Raw genomic sequence first — 19,669 nt, 5'->3', positions numbered from 1 at the left:
GTGCCTCATGGTTTGCTTTGCTTTGTAATAATAGCTTCTAAAAAGCGATCAGCTTAGCGATATAGGCTTATGCCTTGCTGCCTTTTAGCAAAGTGATCGTCTTATCGATTTAGGCCTGCATCTTAATGCCTATATTTTACAGGAAATAACTGCTTCTTTGTACGCCTAATCTGCCTGGCTAGCATTAGATGCAACCAAAAAAAGATGTTTGACTCAATATAGATCCATGATGAGAGTCCTTGCTATAGGCTCATGTCATTTGCAGTGATTGTGTGTTGACCCTGGTTGAGTCATTATCAAGGTACACTTTGTCAAGCTATATTCTTTCATGTTTTTTAGTGCACTGGCATTTATATTGTCTCTTGTTGTTCAAAATGTAAACATTCGCTTTCTCTTTACGACAATTCTATTCATAAGATCGGTATGTGATGCCTCTATTTGCCTCATGCAGTTAATTGTCTTAGGTAAATTCATAGAATTTAGGAGAGGAATTCTCTAGCTTTCAGAAAATCTGTCAGTTCATGTTGATGCTCAGATTAATCTTTTAGAGGTAATGCTATATCATTCTTTACAGTAGTACACAAAGAATTTCGAGAGTCAAATCAACTCTGCCTTTTTTTTATTGTTTTTTGGATATTTAGTGTAACATGGAATTGTCCTTTCCCTTGAGCAATTTTTCTCTATGTGTAGCTTGCAGAGAGTGAAGCTTATTGGTTGATCATGGACGTTGTCAAAGACAGATTTAGCTGGCTGTTTTTTCCCTTCTAGATTTTTATGTACCTTTATTCTGTTTTTTATTCAATGTGTTCCAAATATTCGCTTGACTTCACTTATCTGGAAGCTAACTTCATTTGCAGATTCCAGGGCTCAAGACTTATTATGACTTTGCCAAAAAGAGGTTGAGTATTGCAGAGAAAATGGGTTTGATCCCCTCCAGCCCCACACAGGTATGCAAATTTTGACAGCAATCATGTCAGATTACATGATTATTGTTCATGATCAAGATTTGACACGTCTATGAGTTCTAACATAATATGTATAACCTTTAATTTTATATGGCAGACCTATGCGCGTGATTTGTCGGCGCGCACGTGATGGACTAGTTCTGGTGAATCTGATCCGTGCTCACACTCACGAGTACGCAACCCCGAGGGCCGCAAGTCATAAGCAAAGATGCTGTCCGAGCTGTGTGTCCAGGGCCTCCAGGGCTCCACAGGTTCGTCGGCAACAAGATGCTAGCTAGCCTCGTCAGTCGTCACCATACACGCTTCCAGAAGCACCAGGGCAGCCAGGGGCGAAGCTAGGATAAACTGCCACCGGGGTCGATGCATCCCTGGCAGGGCTTCTCCACCTGTTTCAGAAGCTATTTGAAGCTGTTTTCTGTCCAGCGGGGTAAAATGAAACGGCACACCAGGAGTCCCTTAAAACATGCTGAGACAAAGGGTAGATGAGTAATGGAGCAAAAAAAATAGTGGTTTAACCTGGTTCACCTTGCCTACGTGGAACCTGACCAGGATGAAAGCCCAGATTGTCCCATCGAGGCTCACAGGCTGTGGCCACCGGCGGAGGTGGAGAGGGGGGCGCAGGCTGTGGCGCTCAGCCGTCTGGGCACACAGGCCAAGGCAAAGAGAGCGTGCATCTAGGAGAGGTGCTCGGCCATCGGGGCGTGCAGGCCAGGGCGGAGAGGGCGCCCAGGGAGAGGTGCTCGGCCTATTTTTAACATTTGTTAATCACAAGCTAATAAAAAGTTTAACTGATCCAAACAACGACTTAGTCAAGTCCATCATCAAACACTAACTCACATTTTCACAATACTCGCAACCATATTTAGTGAACCATTCAGATTGATATTGACATAGATGTATGGCATCAAATTAGTTAATCTATGGAGAGCAGATTTGATCATCGTATAAAAAAAGTAATAATTTGGGATTTGCGTTACCGCGTCAGCTCGTTAAGTTCCCTACGGAGCGGAGCGCCTCACTGAGCGCGGGGCGCCACGACGCCGCCGCCATCAGAATGCATGATGTGTCGACGTGCGGGGCAAGGGCAAGAGGCGGAGTTGGATCGTCGGATGGGAGGCGCTGTCAGGCTGAGAATGAAAGAATTCGATCGGTGCAAAGGAGGCCAAATGGGAAGTCTGGGCTGTTGCCTGTACAGGCCAGCTAGAATCACGTCCGCGAAGTGGAATTTCCTTGCTGCTTCTGCGGCGTGCTGGGCTGTTGGGCCGCTGGGGTCAGGAAATTTTTTTGCTGGGGTCGACAATGGCCAAAATTTGTAGACTATTAGAGGCAGCCGCAAAGCCGTCGGGGTCAGCCGACCCCTTCGACATAACGTAGCTTCGCCACTGAGGGCAGCGCCATCTCCCGGTCAGATATTCCACCATTATCGTGGATCTTCAAGTCCGGTCTATCACACCGGATCACCCTAGGTACAAATGGAAAAGAATACGAAACAGTGGCGCTAAGGGCGCGTTTGGTTTATATCCAGAGCACACCGCAACTCGCCACAGGACGGCACGCCCAACGTTAGCCGATGTTTGCTTCTTGACCAGACTTACGGCGAACCGTACTTTGCCTCCGTGAAGCTAGATCATTTTGACGTCTTCACTCGCCAAATCTCCAGAGCCAGTTTTTCTCGCCAGATTTTTGGCGTGGCCCCAGTTGAGTTACGGCAAGGTGTGGTCACAGGCCAAAATATGGGAAAACATCTTGACAACTGACATGTAGAGCTCTGCTAATATGTTCATGTCGTCCCCTAAGCTTCTACGATGTTGGACGATGATCTGTGTGTGACGGACAAAAGTAAATGGTGCAATGATCGAATTTTTAATGGTTATGGGAATTTTGAATTGTTTACCGAGGGTGGCAGAGCTCCGTCGAGATATTGAATAATATTCATCGAATCATCGTCTTGCGAGCTGAATTGTGTAGGTTTGTTGTTAGTCACCTGATCTGAAAAATTTTGCTTAAGAACCGCGGCGCGGTGCAGGTCGATCCTGACTAACCGCTTGACGGACTCAACCCGCTCATGGGCCTCCTCAAGCTTCACCGGCAGCTTAGTGAGATCGGACTTCATGGCAACTCCTCTCCTAGTAAGGATGTCCCAAAGCTGACACTCCTGCGAATCCCGAAGGACTAACCGAACCTTTGACGGGTCCTCGGGGCAGGGCCACTCTAGGTCACCCTCCGCCAGCCCGTCGGAGGGCCCAGCCTCCGATTGAACTATCGCCAGCTCCCGCGACAGCACCGGCGGCTCCACCTTGTCATCTGCTTCGTCGTTGGAGGGGATCTCCACCATCTTGGTTTCACGGGCCACCGACGGGCGTTCCAACTCCATCCTGGCCGCGGCTCCCTCCGGTGCCTTCAGCTCCGACCACAAGGGTGAGCCGTGCAGCCCTCCGCTCGGCGAGGCAGGAAGCTCGGTCTCCCTCTCCTCTTCCGCCATAGCCGGTGGAGGAGGGACCGCAAGGGACACCTCCGATGTAGCCTCCGCCGTCACCACTAGGATCGCCGCCAGCACCGCCGCCGCCGCTACCACGTACTAGCAACCGACCCGAGGAGCACCACCCCCGGAAGGGAAGGACTCACCGCCACCACCCTGCTCTCCCCGCCGCTCGCCGCGGCGCACTGCAAGGTGGGCCTCCAAACCTCCTGCACGGGAGTTGGGGCGAAACTCAACCCCATCACTGTTCGGCCGCTGTCAAAAAGGTACGGGTCACACTCCGAAAAACTCAACAGCAAGATCGAAAAGGGACAGAGAAAGGCATACCGGGATATAAGCGGTACGACTCTGAAACCCAACGGGCCTACAGGGCGAGGACCGCTCTCGGGCTGTGACCCACGCCCCCTCACTTTTGCCGGGGGCGAAGTTGACTCAACCGGCTCTTGCCTAGTCCACGAGTCACCACGACCTTCGGCTCGGGGCACGCCGACCGGAGCAGTAGGCGGGGCATCCTCCTGCTGTGAGTCGCGCACTGGCGCTGGCCCCAGTGACGCGCGGGTGCAGGCCTGCTCCTCTGACCGCCTGGCTTGCTCGGACACATCCGCGGCAGGCGGGGACGATACCAGCAACGCCACCAAAGGGCGTGGTGACCGCGTCCGCTTCGCCTCCCGTTCGCCGACGGCGTCCGCGCTTGCAGCACGCTTCCTCGGCACGGGGACATCATCGCGCCTCTCCGCCTCCTGCTCACCGCCAACAGACATGGCCACGGGATCACGACGCTCTACCGAGGTCGCAACGACCTCCCAGCTCTCCTCCTCCACGGAGAAGATCATGTCATCCCCCACCTCTATAGGGTCCTCCAACTTGAGCTCTGACTCAACGTCTCTCCTACTTTCCGTGGACTTCACGCATCGGACTATCTCCTTCTCCTTCTCATACTTCCGCCGAGCCTCCTTGGCTTTCTTCTTCTTCCTGGCATCCACCGCTTCCTTCTAGGTGGCCTGCCGAGCCGCGCCCTCCGGCCCCTTCGGAAGGTGCGGCCGGGACTTGTGAGCTTCAAGTCCCTACAAAAATAGGAGACTCAAAATCAAAAAGCTGGAAAGCAAAGGAAAAAGAACACGGAGTAAAGAGAAGGAAGCGTACCAGTTTGGACACCACCGAGGCGTTGAGAGGTCCAGGCTTTCCATCGACCTTCTCTTTGGGCTTCAGCTGCAGCACCCGGTCGAGGCGACTCCAGACCTCATCATTCAGCAGCTCCTCCGGTGGCGCACGATCAGGGTCCGTCGGACCGCCGTCCTTCCACATCGGTCATGCCCTCTCCGCCAATGGAGCAACCAGACAACAGTAAAGGGTGTGGAACACCCGCACCCCATCAAGGCCGCACTGCATGAGCTTCTAGAGCTCTGCCTTGATGATCTCCACCTTCTTCTTCTCCTGATGGCAAGGGCCCCACGAGCAACTTTCCTACCTTTCTAGCCTTTCGCCGGTGAACATTGGGAATGGTGCCTCCACCGGGTTCCTGATATAGAACAACTCCCCGTGCCACCCCCGGTTGGAGTCGCAGGGGATGTTCGTGGGATACGAGCCCCCCGCGCTTGGTTTCTTCTGCAGGGCGAAGCCTCCCACTAGCGCGGCCTCGGGCGGATTCCCCATCGACAAAGTTTGTCCAGAGAACAACCGCCGGAAGAAGTCCATGTGCGGCTCCATCCTGAGGAAGGCCTTGCAGACGGTGACGAAGCCAGCGATATGCAGCACCCCAGTCGGATTGAGGTGTTGTAACTCCAAACCCCACTCATTGAGGAGTCTATGCAGAAACCAGTGCGCGGGGTATCTTAGCCCGCGCTCATGGAAGGAGAGGAAGGAAACCACCTCGTCGGGCCGAGGTTGCAGGAAATCCTCCCTCCCGGGAGCCCTCTAGTGCTCCACCTCCTTCGGCGGCAGAAACCCCTTCACAACGAAGGCCTCTAGCACCGACTCCCTCACAGTGGATGACCTCCAGCCCAACATTTTGCTCCAGGTTCATGAATGGATTTGTGATTTTTCTCCTCTCCCTTGCTCTCACCCTGTTCTCTCCTAGGAACCGCCGTGGCACTCAGACGCCCTTGGCGAGAAGGAAGAAAGAGAAGAGATGGTAGATGAGGAATTGGCGAAGGGACAGGGCGAAAGCCCTCTCCCTTCTCCTACTTAAAAGGGCGTAGCAGTTGGGGAAGGCGCGGTGATCGAGGAAAGGCAAAATGACAGAGGCAAAAAACCCTCTCCCTTCCCCATTTAATGCAGATGGGATACGATGGGACGCGCCCTGACCGACGAGACGCACCCTGCCCGACGAAACAACGCCTGATCAGATGGGATGTGGCCTGGGTATGGCCCACCACTACCGCACGATCGGGCGTGAAAAACAAAGCGCCACCACGCGTAGGCGGCCCTCCACCTTCTTAGGCGGGACTTGAAAAAACCCAAACAACAGGATCTCCGCCAGGAGAGACCATCAGGCTTCCTAAGTCAATCGAATGGCTTAGGAAAACACCGAGAGATAGGTAAAGAGCAGAGAGATGCCCCATGTAGGCCATGCCGACTCCTTCATGAACGATGAGCATGGGTCTCGGTCGAACATTTCCGATTGGAGCTCTTCAAACCCCATCGCTCGAGTCATCAAGGTAACATTACCGACCCCTGCTATTTCTTTATATATAATCATTTATGCATCCATACACGCATTCAATCCATATGCCCGCGCCCCTTGGATGATTCGGGCCCTGAATCGCCTGAGGGTTCAGGAACTAAGGCATCGCACATGCAGCTAAATGCATCACAACGCTCCATGTTGCGTCATGAAGCGACAGTTGCCTCATTCAAACATGAGCAACGATCGACCGGTGCTCGAAGGCTGGCCCATGAAGGGCTCGAGGCTGCATCATGTCAAACAGAGCTAGAGGAGAAAACGCAGATGAGCCCCGTGTGGCCCTCGCCCAGTCTGCCCCAAAGCGAACAGGGTCATCTCAACCTTCTCGTTTGATCCTAAACCTCTCGCCAAACCCATAGAATCTCCATCGAGGGGAGGCCAGCAGGCCACCCGGGTCGGTCTCTAGAACGACCGAGGCATCTACCGGGTAGCAGGTAAAGGAGCAGTGAAATGTCACAAGAGGGCTATACTGACCTCTGTCATGAACGACAGACCCAGATTCCACTTGATCATACGCATTAGCGAGCTCACCGAGCGCGTCACTCAAGCTCGAGCGATCGAGGCAAGCGATAAAACTCAGCCCCTCCGATTGTGAGAAACCGAGGATTGGGTAATGCACAAAACTCAAACCGACCCCTACCAAGCCCAATGGGGCTCGAGGGCTCAAGACACACCAACACCTGGGTCTATGACCCCAAACTCGCCCCATCCCTCGGCTACGCCTCGACTGCACACCAACGCCAGGGTCTGCGACCCTGAACTCACGCCATCCCTTGGCTACGCCTCGACTACACACCAACGCCTAGGTCTGCGAGGAACTCGCCCCATCAGGATCCACGACTCCAACTTGCCCGATCCCATGGCGCACACCGATGCCAGGATCCATGAGCCCCGTTCGATCTCTAAAACAAACTGCCTTAGCTGTGCAGGCTGTACCGAAGCCACGATCCATGACTCAGACTCGCTTGATCCCACGACGCGCACCGATGCCAGGATCCACGAGCTCTGTCTCGCCCAATCCGCGAGCTCCGTCCGATCCCTAAAACTAACTGCCTTGGCTACACGGGCTGCACCGATGCCCGGATCCATGACTCAGACTTGCCTGATCCCATGGCGCGCACCGACACCAGGATCCGTGAACTCCATCTCGTTCGATCCCTAAACTAACTATCTCGACTGCACAGGCTACACCAAAGCCAGGATCCGCGAGCTCTGTCTCGTCCGATCCCTAAACTAACTGTCTTGGCTGCGTAGACTGCACCGAAGCCAGGATCCATGACTCAGACTCGCCCGATCCCATGGTGTGCACCGATGCTAGGATCCATGAGCTTTGTCTCGTTCGATCCCTAAACTAACTGCCTCGGCTACGTGGGCTACACCGAAGCTAGGATCCACGACTTAGACTCGCCCGATCCCACGGCGTGCACCGATGCTAGGATCCTCGAGCTCTATCTCGCCCGATCCCTAAAACTAACCACCTTGGCTGTGCAACGACACCTTGGTGGATGACTCTGTCTTGACTAACATTCACACACACACGCCCGCTGACAAAACCTCCCAAACGATTCTGCCCGAATCACCCGGGGGATCGGGGGCTACATCCGTGGCTGCGCTCGCGTGCACCCACTAACAAAAATGAAAACTTCCCCCGCTGGCAACACAAAAAAAAACCAAGACAATTCTGTCTGAATCGCTCGAGGGCTCAGGGACTACACCCATGAGTGCGCTCGCGCGCACCCGCCATTAAAACAAAAATCCCCTAGGTGATTCTACCTGAATCGCCTGGGGGCTCAGGGGCTCGTGTCGAGTTCATAAACCCGGGGTCCCTCGAGGACCGCTTCAAAACAAAGGCTCAGCCCAACAGACAATGTTGCGAGCAATGCGCAACTCATGGGCCGGCCCAAATACATAAACAACAGGCCAAAAGGGCGATCCAATCACCGACCGGAAGGCCTAGCCGAGGCGAAACAGTGCCCGCTTCCGACTCTGGCCCGCCTCTTCGACCGGAGCGCTTGCTTCGGTCTCTAGCCCACCTCCGGATGGCCTCTTTGACCGAAAGGCCTGGCTAAACACCGCTTCCGACTCCGATCCGCTTCTCCGACCGGGAATGCACTAAACCCCATCTTACAGCTCCTCTCCGACCGGTGTAATCAAAACCGACTGGGACCAACCGACCGGGGATGCCTGCTCGGTAAGGACCAGGAAACGGACAGAGAAAGTAAGGCAGGGTACACAAGTCAAACTGCAATACCAGGGACCGTACCCTATGCACCTGCCAGACAGTACCCTATGACCTACCTGACATGGTAGAACCAAAGCAGTGTTGTAGGCGCTGACATTTTCCCCTATAGTGTTGTGGGCGCCATAAACTCCCATACCAGACAAATACGGTAAGGCTCCCCCACGTGCCTCTGAGGCATCAACAATATTATGGATGCCGGTATTTACCGTACCGAGTGAACATGGTAAAATAGTGTGGCAGGCACCGACATCTGCCATACCTAAAGAAGACGATGCAACCTCCCACATGCATCTGATATGCAACTGTCGACACATAATTTTGTCCCGTGCCAAGAACACATGCAGCAAGCCAGAAGGGTCCGCTCGATGGAGCAGATCCGCCTAGCTTCAGCGTAGGGGTGGTCGATCCTGTGCAATCCTCCCAAGGCGTGCCAGTCAATTTGACCCTGCAATTGACAAGGAGAGAAAGTTTATCAGTAATGAAGGGCGGAACTTGCAGGTGTTGCCAGATAGTTCCGAATGTACGGCTGTGAGAGCCGATATGAAAGGAAATCGGCTAAATAGCCGATTCCAGTATATTCATGAGAATAAGTCAGTTAGAGCTCATGGAGTTGTGTGAAGAGAATCGGTTATCATTCAGGATAAACATCATTTAAATGAATATTAATCAATGGCAATAAGATATCAACGATGATCGGTCCATACTGAGCTAATGATTATGAGTAACCAAACTCCTTCTTATATAAAGAAACAATTCAACATCACTTAATCGTTTAATAAAGATAAATCTAATGAACATGTTAGATCTCATCTATTACCATGACTAGTGGGGTATGAGGCAGAATCATACAGGCCGTAGAAACAACAATAGACTCGATGACCCTAACTCATTACTAATATTAGTGGGGCATGAGGCAGAATCATGCAGGTCGTAATACAATAACAAGATCATAGGGCTAACACATCTTTCAACTTATCCCTACTTCAATGATCTCGTGATGTGAACTGTTCGTGAAAGCATTCGATATTGGCTAAATAGCTGATTCAGGCATAGCGCACAGTTAAGGTCGTGTCTTCTCAGGAACGGGTCTATCAACCAATGATCCCCACTCCATGGTGTCAACAGTGGGGTGAGAGGTAGAATCCCACAGGCCGTGATGATAGGCCATGAAACAGTTCTCGCTAACCGATAGATCTACTCAAGATCGAACATGCCTTAACCGCACGCTATGCACGATTAAGATTGACGTAAAACAACTGATAAAAACATAACTCATCGCTTAAGATGCAGATTAGATCAGTTCTAGATTAGCAAACGATGAGTTAAACAAGATATAAGGCCAATCCAGATCAATCTCAATCGGGCAGAGTGATATTGCTGTAATTAGATAAACAATAAAAGCAATAAGCAATATCGATAACTTAATAAATCTACCAAAGACTGCCATACTAAGGTAGAGCCGATAACTTGACCTTGATCTAATTCAAGAAGTGGGGTGTGAGGCTGAATCACATAGGCCATACTTGAATTAGGCAAGAGTCGATAACTAGCTTATACCAGAGCCGCAGTGGTAGTCGACCGGATCGATGTAGCCATACAAACAGATGTATAAACCATGACGGTACTTACAACAAGCAGTGGAGGTTGACCGGATCGATGCAGCCGTACTTGCCGAAGAACTCACTGAGATCTACTCTACTCCTACTCCTAAGGGGTGGCCGAAGCCGAAAAAAGTAATTAACTTGTATTTGATTGATTGGTTCTTCCTTACAATAGCCGGGGTTTGGTATTTATACCTGGAGCCTAAAACAAACCTTACTCAAGTATGACTTAATACAATCTTTGGTATAATGAAAACATTTCAAATTTAAGATAACTTAGACTCTAATCTTTCCCTTTTTTGAGAGTCCATCACATTCTGTCCTGGCGCTGATTGTAGCCTTTGTCCTTATCTGCTGGCGCTATCTGAAGAAAGTCGATTATAATTCTTGCATCCGAATCAGCTAGTTCTGATCTCCATGTAATTGATTTCTTAACGACATGATCTTGGGAACTTGAATCACCGCGACCTTCTTTTCAAATTTTGGTGTAAACACATGCCCTCCAATTTTAGGATAAAAGAAATTTTATTCCAAAATTACCATGCCTGTGTTTCTAATAGGCCCACCGTCACAGGTAAAGAATCTTTGATCAGGTGTCTACTGTCTGTTGTCCATATCAACTCATGAGCCCATGCTTCAAAACTTTTTTAGAGCATTATTGCTTCATGGGGGTTTTGGATTCATCCTTCCAACCCGTCTATAAAAATGGCTATCTGACCTTGGTGAGAGCAACTCAACAATTCAGCCATGCCCTGTTTCCATCTACTCTCTCGAGTGCCTCTAGTTTCGCCAGACCCTCCATGGTCTGCCCTCTTGTTATGAAGATCTTGAGCGGCTAGAAGAATTCTTGTGCATATGGTGATTGCGTCACTTATCCTAGCGCCTCGTTGAGCAAGAAGACCGGTCATTGCATTTAGAAGAATCCTTGCGATATCACCTGAGTCTTTTCTTCATGCTCACGAAGATGTTCTAGTGTTTACGAGGGCTAGAATGTTTGATCATCTTCCCCTTGTTATTCCTCCAAACGCCCACCCGGAAAGCCTCAGGCTTTTTCCCATAATTCCTCAATTTATTGAGAAATCTGTTGAGCATATGTTAGGCGGGCGACCTTTCTTTCTCTTGGATATAACTTTATTGATGGGCCGATGTGACTTGGTTCACAATGAATTTTGGCCTTGTGGAAATTTGGACTCCCTTCAATCCAAAGAAGTTCTAGTGAGTTAATCCCTGGTCAATGTATCCACCCCATGATATTTTGTAATTTGGAGAAGTAATAAATTTAAGTCCGTTATCTCTTCGTTATCCGTCCCCTGAATTCCTGGAGTGTTGTTCCGCCTTCGTTTCTGATTCACATCTTTAGTGAAATCTATCTTTCCACGTCCCAGGGCTATATATATGGGCTATGGTTGTGGATCTAACAACAACCCGCTTTGCCTCAAACCTTCTATATCCTTATACAGTTCCTGCTCTTCCTTAGGTTTGAGATTATGGAGAACAACAAGATGCATGCTGTGGAGGGTCTCGATGGATATGTATCATTGTACCAGCGCATCCATCGCCAAGAGGGTGCATCTCGTGATGCCCTCACTACCTCAGGGAACAGGACCGACTCTATTCGACCTTTAGGGCCCTCTTCATCAATCGCTCGTCGCTAGTTCCTTTGTCATCAGAGGAGGTAGTTTGATGATGATGATCTGCTTGCCTCCATTGATCGGCATGGCTAGACCCTCGCTGAATGCCTCTCCCTCGCAGAATCGGCCCTGGCCATGGTTTGATGCCGATCACCTCCTGCAGTCGATTTGGTGGAGGATAGGTTAGCCAAGGCTAAGGCTAGAATTGCGGGTAAGATACTTGTCGTAACCTCTGCTTTCTTTTCAATTTTGTCTCTAAGGCTCTGATCATCTCCCCTTTGAATCTTTTAGTTCTATCCGCCCAACTAGAGAGTCTTTGATCAGCTGCGGATCATGCAGTAGGATTTGTCAATGCCAGGGGCACCGTTCTGGTGGTTTGTTTGTATGACATCCTGAATCGTGTCCGGGAGGTTGCTCTCCATGGCGTTCGTCATGGCGCTACCACGGCGTTGGCTGCCGCCCAAGCCCATTCGAGCCAAAATCTTTAGCTTCTTCCCCATGGTTTTCCAAACGCAACATACTCTGGGGAGCAAGAGCGCTTGGTTGAGGATTTCATAAGTGATGCCAATTCTATAGCTTTTAATACCTTGGCCGATGACATAGTAGGCAAGGTTTTCCTCGGTCCGTAGTTTGTAATAGGCGATATTTAGCAGATAACTTTCCTGTCTTGGCACCATGCACATTACTTTGGTTTATGCTTGCTTTTCCCCCACGGATGATACGCATTGTACAGGCTTTTGCTCTTCTGAATCTATTTTCACACCAGCAGTGATACCTTTCTGGTATCAGCCATTAGAGTTGTTAGTCGAGCGAATTGGTCGTTGAGTATTAATCCAAACGTTAGGGTAATATTCCTTCAAATATTTCTCTATTGATCTGTTGAATCCTTTTCCTTCACCCAGCGTCTCCAAAATGTACTAGGCGCGCAATGCTTGAGCCGATAAGGTTTCCCCTGATTAGGCGACCATACCGGCTGTCTTGCTTTTTGGTCGTCATAAGTGTGTCTTTGAGAGCATTTCTAGATCAACTGGAGAAGTCAATAGCCTATGGGAGCTGATGTCATTTGACTAGAAATACTGAGAATGACCCATGGTGCCCCAGACTCGAGATCTGCATGTCATCACGGATCTTGTGTAGAACCGATCATATTCTTCGTTGTTTACTCATGCTTCCCTCTTCAGCTAAAGAGCCGATTTGATATAGCCGATCTAGGCCCTTGGTTTAACCAAGTCTGACAACACGGCTTTTATTAAGAGAACCTTTCGATTTCCTGCCTTTTAGTTGCTCAGTGTTGTATTTCCATTAGCATTAGTGAAGTGGCGCTTCGCCTCCTATTAATTGTGGGTGCCTTTTGCGTGTCCCGAGTCATCCGTTCCTTCACTCCATGTCTTCAAATACCAGCCGATGTCTTTCACCTTGAACACATCTCCATCCGCAACTCTGCCTGCCAAAACCCTATAGCGGTTAGATCCAATCATTCTTCATGGCCGGTGAAGATAACCGAGGCAAGTGCGCGACGGAGGAAATCCTAGAAGAGAATATGCCGATGAATCAGCGTCTCCGGCGCATGAGGTGAGATTGACATTTTGTTCATGATGATGAACAATTCTAATCCGCCTATAGGTTTGTTGTGAATGACAGTCTTCGTCCTCTTCCCAAGGCCGGTGGGCCCTCTGATGTCGCGTCTTCTGCGTTGGCCTCATCATCGGATTCTTTCAATTCCTACAACGGCGACGATGCCCGGCGCTATCTTCACGAGTGGAGGATGGCTCAAAACCATTACTCCAAGGCGACTTGGGAGAACGACCAACTGGAGATTTGCCTCATGGTTTCCCAAGCCACCCTTCACGTAGCTAAGGAGGAGGCCAGCGCCGTCCGAGCGTAGGTAGCCAAATCCAATGCCATGGTGGTGGGTAAGATGAATCCCATGAAGGCTTCTTACTCTGACTTCCATTATCTTCATCTTGACCGTCTTCTTTTTCTTGTGATTGTCAGCCCTGACAGCATAGTTGGAATCTCTCCAACTAGCGGCGAACGTGGCCATAGATGCTGTCAATGCCCAGGGTTCCTCCATCGACACTCGTCTCCAAGACGTCCCGGTCCGTATTTAGGAGATCGCCCTCCATGGCGTTCGTCATGGTACGGCAGTGGTGCTGACCTGAAAGCTCTAGTTTGGTTTTGAATAATTGATGAAACCCTAAGTGCTAACCTAGTTTATCAAGATGATTATGAGATAGGTAGCACTACTCCAAGTGATGAAGAAATGGAGAAGATCATGACAATGGTGATGGCATGGTGATGGTCAAATGCTTAAACTTGGAAAAGAAGAAAGAGAAAAACAAAAGGCTCAAGGCAAAGGTATAAAATGTAGGAGCCATTTTTGTTTTAAGTGATCAAGACACTTAGTGAGTGTGATCACATTTAGAATAGATAGTCGTACTATTAAGAGGAGTGAAACTCGTATTGAAATGCGGTTATCTAAGTGCCACTACATGCTCTAATTCATTGCATATGCATTTAGGATCTAGTGGAGTACTAACACCCTTGAAAATATTTGTGAAAATATGCTAACACATGTGCATAAGGTGATACACTTGGTGGTTGGCACATTTGAGCAAGGGTGAAGGAGATTGAATCAAAAAGGAGTTAGTCGCGCTGGTTACAGAGTGACCGGACACGTCCGGTATGTGACTGGACACGTCTGGTATTTCGGCGGCAGACTCAGCGACCAGACGCGTTCGGTCGCCACACCGAACGTGTCCGGTGTGAATCAGAAAAGGGAGCAGATGACTGAGTAGCCGATCAGACACTGGCAGCATCCGGTCTGGTACCACCGGACGTGTCCGGTCGAGCAGGGTTGCTTACTGTACTCCACCAGACGCTGCAACTCAGCGTCCGGTCATTTGTGACTCTGTGTCCGGTTTTCAGCAGAAGGGGCAGCAATGGCTAAGTTTGATTTGAACTGGACACGTGGTAGTCTAGGGCTACCAGACACATCCGGTATGCCGACCGGACGCGTCCGGTATTCTCGACCGGAGTGTCCAGTGCTGCGTCCGGTGCAGTATGACCAGAGCATCCGGTCGACGCGCAGTCAGCCCATTTTTTGAGCCAACGGCTCTATTTGATGGGGTCTTCTATTTAAAGCCCCTTGGCCGGCTCAAGCTATAACTCTTGCACATTTTCATTGACATAGGAACCTTGTGAGCTTAGCTAAAGCTCTCCCACTCATCTCCATCATTGATCCATCATCATTATGAGATTGGGAGAGAATCCAAGTGCATTGCTTGAGTGATTGCATCTAGTGGCACTTGGTATTCGTGTTGCGCTGCGGATTTCGCTTGTTTCTCTTGGTGGTTGCCACCACCTAGACGGTTGGAGCAGCGGTGGAGGATCGGCACGAGTTGGTGATTGTTCATGGCCGCCTTCAGTGATTGTGAGGGGAGTTGTACCTTCCCCGACGGAGTGCCGAAAGGTAACTCTAGTAAATTGCTCGTGTCACTGAGTTACCTCACTTGTGGGTCGGTTCTTGCAGTGTCCTATCATGTGGATGAGGTTTGTGAAACACCTATTAGCCGCCGAACTACCAAGTGTTGGTCGACACAACGGGGACGTAGCGTGTTGGCAAGCACATGAACCTCGGGAGAAAATTGATTGTCTCTTGTCATTTGCATTCTCCCGGTGATTGGTTTGATCTTCATCTTGTGATTGGTTCATCCCCTACACAGTGGTATAATCACCCTACTTACTTGATTACATTCTTGCAAACTAGTTGATACAAGCTCTTTAGTGTAATTAGAATCAAGAGCTTGCTTTATTGTTTACATTCATCTAGTTGAGCTCTTTAGAGTAGCAAATTTGTGTGCCTAAGTAATCATTGCAACTAGAATTGTTGGATAGGTGGCTTACAACCCTTGTAGAGCTAGAGCAAGTTTGCATTACGCTATTTGTCATACTAATCAAATTGCTCTAGTTGATTTGTAGATTTTTTAAATAGGCTATTCACCCCCCTCTAGCCATATTAGGACCTTTCAAGTGGTATCAGAGCCGTGGTCACCATTTGATTAAAGGCTTAACAACCTTGGTGTCAAATTATGGCTCAAGTTGTGTTCAACCATGTGGGGGGGGGGCAAACCGCCATTCTTTGATGGCACATGCTATGGTTATTGAAAGAGAAAGATAAGAATGTATCTTGGTTCAATCAATGATCAAGTATGGGAAGTGATCGAGAATGACTATGCTATCATTGATCCCGATGATCCAACCAATCAAGATAAGATCAACAAGCAATGCAATACAATGGCTCTAAACACCATATATAATGCCATTGATTCCAAGGTATTTGAGCAAATCAAGGATTGTGATATAGCAAATGAGGTGTAGAAGAGATTGGAGGAAACATATGAGGGCACACCGGTGGTGAAGAGTGACAAGTTGTATATCCTCAAGGATAAATTGACAAGCTTTAAGATGAAGGAAGATGAGAGCATTCCGGAGATGCTCCATCGATTGCAAGTCATTATCAACGACTTGAAGGTATTGGGAGAGAAGATCAAGGATGATGATGTCTCCCATCGATTCTTGATGTGCTTACCTCCAAGATTTAAGATGTTAAGATTGCTCATCATAAGAGGAGGATTGAAGGACATTACCCCCAACTAAGTACTAGGTGATGCCATGACACAAGAAATATACCGTGTGGAAAGAGAGGGGGATGATAAGGAGGACAAGAAGGAAGAAGAGGACAAGAAGAAGAAAAGCATAGCATTCAAGGCTAGTTCATCATCATACAAAAACAAGGACAAGTCCAAGAAAGAATCAAGTGATGATGAAGATCTAAGTGATATTGATGATGAGGCTATGGCTCTCTTTGTGCGCAAGATGGGCAAGTTCATGAAGAAGAAGGGCTATGGTGCAAAAAAAAGAAGAGATCACACCAAGAAGAAAGAGTATGTGAGAAGATGCTACAATTACAAGAGCCCCGATCATGTAGTAGCAAATTGTCTATACAATAGTGACAATGATGAGGATGAGAAGAAGAAGCATAAGGAGGATAAGAAAGAAAAGGAGAAGAAGGAAAAGAGAATGACCTTCCAAAAGAAGAAGAAGGGTGGAGGCTATGTAGTCACTTGGGATAGTGATGGCTCATCGGATAGTGATGACTCTAGTGATGATGGCAAGAAGTCTATCAAGAGAGCACTAGCAAGCATCGCCATCAACGACAAGCCCTCCATCTTTGACACTCCATCAACATGCTTCATGGCAAAGCCTACCAAGGTAAAATATGATGAGAGTGATGATAATGAATGTGAAAGTGACTCTTGTAGGAATGATAATGATGATGATGATGATGAGGAGTACTCCAAGGAGGAGTTCTTGGACATGTGTGAGCAAGTGCATGCTTACAATGAGATGAAGAGAAAGGAGTGCAAAGAATTGCACAAGAAAGTAAAATTTCTTGAGCAATCCTTTGATGAGCTCAATGCCACTCATGAGAGGCTAATGGAAGCCCATGAGAAGCTTGGAAAAGCTCACTCTAAGCTTGAAAAGGCTCACTCCTCTCTCATTGAGCAAGTCAAAGTGGAGGAAGCCAAGAAGGAGCAAATGATCATAACATGTGATGTGGGATTAACATGTGATCTTATTAATGAATCTATTTTTGTTGCTCCTACTAACACTTCTTGTAGCACTACCACGTCTACTCCACCTATGAATGATACATCACTAATGGTGGAAAATGAGAACCTCAAGAAGGAGGTAAATGAGCTCACTCGTGCCTTAGGCAATGCCTATGGTGGAGATGTCTGCTTGCTAAAGTGCTTGGGTAGCCAAAGGTTTTCTCTCAACAAAGAGAGATTAGGCTATACCCCCAAGAAAGGCAAGGTGGCCTTTGTCACTCCTAAAGCTAGCTTTGTGAAGGGCAATGGTCGGTTTTGTAATAGATGCAAGCAAGTTGGGCATATAGAGCAAAATTGCAAGACTAACAAGAACAAGCTACCTAATGTATCCTCAATCAAATTTGATTCTTGTTACATGCTTTATAAGGGTGCCAATAGTGTGAAGGCTAAGTTCATTGGTACACCAATTGTGGGCCCAAAGAAGAAGGCCATTTGGGTACCAAAGACCTTGGTGACTAACCTATAAGGACCCAAGCAAGTTTGGGTACCTAAAAAGAATTGATCTTCTTTTGTAGGTAAATTATAAAGCTAGAGGAAGGCATTGGGTGCTTGATAGTGGGTGCACACAACACATGACCGGTGATCCAAGAATGTTCAATTCAATCAATGAAAGCAAGAGCAATGGGATTGATAGTATCACATTTGGTGACAATGGCAAAGGCAAGGTCAAAGGGCTTGGTAAGATTGCAATATCCAATGACTTGAGCATTTCCAATATGCTACTAGTAGAGAGCTTGAACTTCAATCTATTATCGGTAGCCCAATTGTGTGATCTTGGTTTCAAGTGCATATTTGGTGTGGATGATGTAGAGATCATAAGTGTAGATAGCTATAACTTGATATTCAAAGGATTTAGATATGAGAATCTATACTTAGTTGATTTCAATGCTAGAGAAGCTCAATTGTCAACATGTTTGATCACTAAGTCTAGCATGGGTTGGTTATGGCATAGAAGGCTTGGTCATATTGGAATGAAACAATTGAACAAATTGATTAAGCATGACTTAGTTAGAGGCTTGAAAGATGTCACATTTGAGAAGGATAAGTTATGTAGTGCATGTCAAGCCGGAAAACAAGTTGGTAATACACATCCTAAAAAGAGCATGATGAGCACATCTAAGACATTTGAGTTGATGCACATGGACTTGTTTGGACCAACCATATACACTAGCATCGGTGGAAACAAATATGGATTTGTAATTGTGGATGATCTCACTAGATACACATAGGTGTTCTTTCTTGTTGATAAGAGTGATGTGTTTGCTACATTCAAATCATTTGTCAAAGTCATTCACAATGAGTTTGAAACAACAATCAAGAAAGTTAAAAGTGACAATGGTAGTGAATTCAAGAATACTAGAGTTGATGAGTTATGTGATGAATTTGGAGTTAGACATCAATTCTCGGCCAAGTATACTCCTCAATCAAATGGGCTAGTTGAAAGAAAGAATAGAACCTTGATTGATATGGCAAGATCAATGTTGAGTGAGTACAATGTGAGTCATTCATTTTGGGCCGAAGCAATCAACATGGCTTGCTACTGTAGCAACCGACTCTATTGTCACCCCATGATAGAGAAGACACCTTATGAGCTATTGAATAGAAGAAAGCCCAACATAGCATACTTTCAGGTTTTTGGTTATAAATGCTATATATTGAAGAAAGGCACTAGATTAAGCAAGTTTGAAAAGAAATGTGATGAAGGGTTCTTGCTTGGTTACTCCACTACTAGCAAGGCTTATAGAGTTTGGAATTTAGCTAGTGGCACTCTTGAGGAGGTTCATGATGTGGAATTTGATGAAACAAATGGTTCCCAAGAGGAAGAAGAGAATCTAGATGATGTAAGAGGCACTCAATTGATCAATGCAATGAAGAACATGGACATTCGTGAGTTAAGGCCTAGAGAGGTGATTGATGTTGAAGATTACAAGAATCAAGTGCTCTCTAACTCAAACGTGCAAGCTAGTGGTTCTCATGATCAAATACAAGCAAGCACTAGTAATGGCAATGTGCAAGATCAACAAATGGCTAGTTCATCATCTCAACCAAGTGATCAATCAAATGCTAGCAATCAAGTGCAAGTGCTTCAACCAACCAATGTTGCAAGAGATCATCCATTGGACACTATCATTGGTGATATTTCAAGAGATGTGCAAATAAGATCAAGATTGGCTTTATTTTGTGAGCATTTCTCATTTGTGTCATCCATTGAACCTAAAAAGATAGATAAAGCCTTGAGGGATGTTGATTGGATCAATGCTATGCATGAAGAGCTAAACAACTTCACAAGAAATCATGTATGAGATTTAGTTGAGAGGCCTAAGGATCATAATGTGATTGGAACTAAGTGGGTCTTTTGGAACAAGCAAGATCAAGATGGGATAGTAATAAGA

Source organism: Miscanthus floridulus, chromosome 8 (assembly GCF_019320115.1).
Source record: "Miscanthus floridulus cultivar M001 chromosome 8, ASM1932011v1, whole genome shotgun sequence".
Taxonomy (NCBI): domain Eukaryota; kingdom Viridiplantae; phylum Streptophyta; class Magnoliopsida; order Poales; family Poaceae; genus Miscanthus; species Miscanthus floridulus.
This window is presented reverse-complemented; position numbering follows the sequence as displayed.